Source organism: Prionailurus bengalensis, chromosome X (assembly GCF_016509475.1).
Source record: "Prionailurus bengalensis isolate Pbe53 chromosome X, Fcat_Pben_1.1_paternal_pri, whole genome shotgun sequence".
In the NCBI taxonomy this organism is placed as follows: Eukaryota; Metazoa; Chordata; class Mammalia; order Carnivora; family Felidae; genus Prionailurus; species Prionailurus bengalensis.
Genome location: NC_057361.1, coordinates 75,244,907 through 75,249,735, shown reverse-complemented (window position 1 = coordinate 75,249,735; position 4,829 = coordinate 75,244,907). Strand labels below are relative to the sequence as shown.

Here is a 4,829-nt window from a genome sequence, read left to right as displayed (position 1 = left end):
CAATGGAAAATACTCTTAATAGTTATTGTGAGTTTATGACCCTGTTCAATATATTATGAACTGAGGAACAGTATTAGAGAAAAAGAAAAGATTTTTATTTTTTATTTTTTTACTATTACAAAAGTTTATTTTAACAAAAAAGCTGAATATGAAAATGCATGCTACCTGTTTTTTATATTGTAGTAAAACAGGTACTATGAAGAGGAGAGATATGTAGAAGCAGTTGGTTTCTTCCAGTGATTACACCCATTGTTTATACTCGTTCAAAGGCTTCTATCATGGTGATACTATTTCCTTGTATTACCAATATTCCAATACTTCTGGGCCACTAGTTGTCATCTCCACACATTCACCTGTCACAAGATTCATAAAGGGATTGAACCCTCGCAATGTTCCTTGGATATGTCTGCCACCATTTAATTTCAATGATAATTTCTTGTCAATAAATGTTTTCAACTGAGGAGGGTGAGCTTGATTCATGGTGTCTATGCTGCAAGATCAAAGATGCCTCCAAAAGGGAGAGAAATTTTTAAAAAGAACTGTTCTTTTAGTGAACAGAAATGTCTGTATTTGTAGAGCCCAGAGTTTGGGCTCTTTAAAGAAATTAGTAGAGGGGTGTCTGGGTGGCTCAGTCAGTTAAGCGTATGAATTAGGCTCAAGTCATCATCTCACAGTTTGTGAGTTTGAGCCCCGCATTGGGCTCTGTGCTGACAGCTCTGAGCTTGGAGCCTGCTTAGCATTCTGTGTCTTCCTCTCTTTCTCCACCGCTCCCCAACCCGTGCTCTGTCTCTCTTTCTCTTAAAAATCAATAACCATTAAAAAAAGAAATTAGTAGAATGACAAAAAAAAAATCTGAGACAGGAATGTGGAAATATCCTTTATAGATTAAAAAAATGAATAAGAAACCTTTAAAGACATATCAAACTATTTTTGTCTATCAGTATGTCTTCAACCAAATGTTTCCTGAGGGTCAAGGGTGGGGAACAATTTCAAAACAACAGATAATAACATATTGTTTCCAATTAACATTTCCTCACTCTTGTCTGTATCGTATTTCCACTCTCTAATTCCAAAGTTTAAAACCTAGCAGTTTTACAGATCACTTTCTTCTTTTCTGTCCCTAACTGCAATTTCCACTGACTGTGTGTTTGCTTGTCTTTGAGACATGAACATTTTATTTCTATTTTTGGCACTGAACCCTAAATTGAACTTTTCAATGTAGAAGATACAGTGAATAAACATCTATCAGAGATTTGTTCTTTCTTTATTTATTTTAGAGAGAGAGAGAGAGAAAGAGAGAGAGACAGAGAGAGAGAGAGAGGGAGAAAGAGAGTGGGGGAGAGGGGCAGAGGGAGAGAGAGAATCTCAAGTAGGCTCAGCATGGAGCCAATTGCAGGGCTCAATCCCATGACCCTGGGAACATGACCTGATCCAAAATCAAGAGTCAGACAGTCAACCAACTGAACCACCCAGGCACCCCTACATACTGGTTATTTGATGACTATAGGGACTTCATGAAATTAAAAATTCAGAAATAAAGTTCCTTGGTTTAGCAGAACCAAGAGAAGAGTTTACAAAATCTTCCTATTCTAAATATCTTAAAATGTGAAGTGCAAAGTAACTTCACTTTTCTAAAAATTCTTTCTGATATTGGTCTCAGAGCGGTTTTGACCCTAGTAGAGTCCCAAATTAAAGGAACTAATAATACCAATTCACTAACAGAAAAACAAATCACTTTTTCATAATTTCATAATCATGTCTTTCAGAATGACCTAAAAATTCCTGATAATGTTTAAATAAGTTTTTAAAGTTTATTCATTTTGAGACAGAGAGAACACATGCAGGGGAGGAGCAGAGAGAGAGGGAGAGATAGAATCCCAAGCAGGCTCTGCACTGTCAGTGCAGAGTCCAGTGCAGGGCTTGATCTCAGGAACTGCAGGATCATGACCTGAGCAGAAACCAAGAGTAGGATGCTTAACCGACTGAGCCACCCAGGCATCCCTGTTTAATTACATTTCTAAGTGAAATGAACTATTGAGTACATAATCACAGATAATGTCGTTTTATGAAATGAAGTTTCACATTATTTTAGGAAAAGCATTACATCATATTTTAAATTGTCTTGGATATAAAGAAGAATCTAATCTGGGAACTTCTTTGGGAAAGTAAGTTTTGAATGACTAGTAAAACTCAACATTTACTGTTTACTATTTAGCCAGGTTTCTAGATTTCTCTGCATCTTAAGCAATTTTCTTATGGTACTGTGGAAACTAGTTTCATTCAATGTGTTAGCAGAGGTAAAGAATGATTTATAATAAACATATCATTTTTGGGTGCCTGGGTGGCTCAGTTGATTAAGCAGCTGACTTCAGCTTAGTTCATCTTGTGGTTCAGGAGTTTGAGCCATGAGGGTTCTGTACTGACAGCTCGAAGCCTGGAGCCTAGTTTGGATTCTGTGTCTTCCACTCTCTCTCTGCCCCTCCGCTACTCATGCTCTGTCTCTTTTTCTCTCAGAAATAAATAAACATTTAAAAAATAAAAGAAACATATTTATTTTGTTTATAAAATGTTTACTTTCTTTTTAAAAATGTTTATTATTATTTTTTGAAAGAGAGAGAGTGCAAGCAGGGGCAGGGCAGAGAGGCTCGGTCCCATGACCAAGACCTGAGCTGAAATCAAGAGTCAGATGCTTAAATGATTGAGCCAACCAAGTGCCCCTATACAATGTATACAATGTTCCTTTAAAATAAAATCAGAGGACATTGCTGGAAGTGAGTAAAAGTTTTTAAACATATGACCTAAGTGCACATGTTCAAATTATAACTTCCATAAAAATGGCTTAGAAATAATGTAATTATTCAAAAGTAATTCAAAAGGTCATTCATGTGTGTGGGCATGTGTGTAGAGAAATAGAGAGAGAGAGAGAGAGAGAGAGAGAAGAGACAGAGGACAAATTTTTTCTTTCCTCTATTGAAATATCTTTACTTTTACCTGCCCTACCAGGGTAGTTAATTTCACCTACCAGAATAGGTAAAAGTAAAGATATTTGCTCTTTAAAAATATTAAACAGAAAGAATATTACTCTGTTCCTTACATCCCTCATACTCCCTCGTGTATATCAGTATATTGACCTCAACTGATAAAAAAGCAAAATTCTAGTTAATTACAGAGTAAGCCAAGCACTGTCATACCTGTTACTTTGGTTTTAATGTCCTTTCCTCTGCTTCTCTTTCTAGAAAATGCTTAACCACTCTTTAAACTCAACTGACATATTCATTGTTTCATAATTTTTTTCAGTTATTCTCACATTATTATTTTCCTACCATTTTGTAAATTTTAGACAAAACATTAAATTATTTTCTGATTCATAGTTTCCTCCTCTTACTCCCATACTACTATGAATTTGGCTAAAGGAAACACTATCACCAATTTATAATCTTCAGCATCTAGCACAGTTTCAGGCACAACAGAGTCTCAGAGAATTTGATGACTAAACCATATCAGGTTCATTACTTCCCTTAGGAACTAAAATTTGGGCATTAATACCAACAGGGTACTAATAATTTGTTCTATCAATAAAAGCAACAGGGGCACCTGGGTAGCTAAGTCAGTTAAGGGACTGACTCTTGATTTTGGCTCAGGTCATGATCTCATGGTTCATGAGATCCAGCCCTGTGTTGGGCTCCACACTGATAGCACAGAGCCTGCTTGGGATTTTCTCTCCCTCCCTCTCTCTCTCTCTCCCTCTGCCCCTCCCCAACTCATTCTCTCTCTCTCTCTCTCTCTCTCTCTCTCTCTCTCTCTCTCTGTCTCTCTCAAAAAACTAAATAAACATTAAAAAAATAAAAGCAACATTTACACTACACTCATTTTCCAAGTTCATCTGAATAAAACAAAGAGAAGTAAAGTGCATTCTTATTTTGATTGCTATACTTTCATTAATTGTCTGAGTTGTTTTCTCAACTCTCCATTTTTTTAAAGAAGGTATAGCAACAATAAGTGAAAAACAATGCCCTGAAACTAAATGATTCTATTATTTCCAACATGGATATTATGGATCAAGGTCACTTCTCTGAGGCCAGTTCTGTGAAACTTAAATTATTCAGATGACTCCAGTCAATAATTAAGCAAGTAATCTAGCTAGCAAACAAATAAAAAGACGGTTGTTAAGAAAAGAGGGTTCATGGTGAGGAGTCAACATGGCAGAGAAGTAGGAATACCAGAATTTCCTCACCCCTCAAACACAGCAGTATTAAGATCAGAACACCTGGAATTCTAGGAATCCAAGCTACAATCTGACAGAAACATCTCCAGGGGAGTTCATAGACAGCTTGGCAGGAAAGTGGTGTGTGTTTGTCAATTGGGAGAGAGAAAATAGGTGGTGATCTAGGCATAGAACAATTGGGGGATCCCCTTCGGTGGACAAACAAAATGAAGAGAAAGAGAGGCTGTGAAAGTGTGGGATTGTATTTTGAAAAGAGAAAAACCTCTCTGGACCATGGTCCAGAAAACGAAGAATACAAAGGGAGCCAATTTCTAATTTACAGCCTTAGGAGTGAAGACCTGAGATTTCAAGATTGCATAAGTATCTACGGACCAGAGTCACTGCTGGTGCATGAGCCTATGCTGCTGCCAGTGCACCTTTGCCACTGCCTGTATGTGCGCCTGTGGGTAGATGAGCTTGGTAATGCTCTCTGGGGGGACACACTGCGAGAAAGCCGTCCCCTCCATCCAGTACTGTGAGAAAAGAACTCTTGAAGAACAAAAGATCCTGCAGGCACAAGCCAGAGGCCCTTTGTTGGATAGGCAGAGTGGCGCTATTCCTGGTC

General features: G+C 37.5%; 1 pseudogene; it reads right to left on the bottom strand.

Annotated features, from left to right (window-relative positions):
* Positions 1-253: 253 nt before the first annotated feature.
* On the bottom strand, positions 254-480 carry LOC122477845 (annotated as a pseudogene).
* Positions 481-4,829: the final 4,349 nt, after the last annotated feature.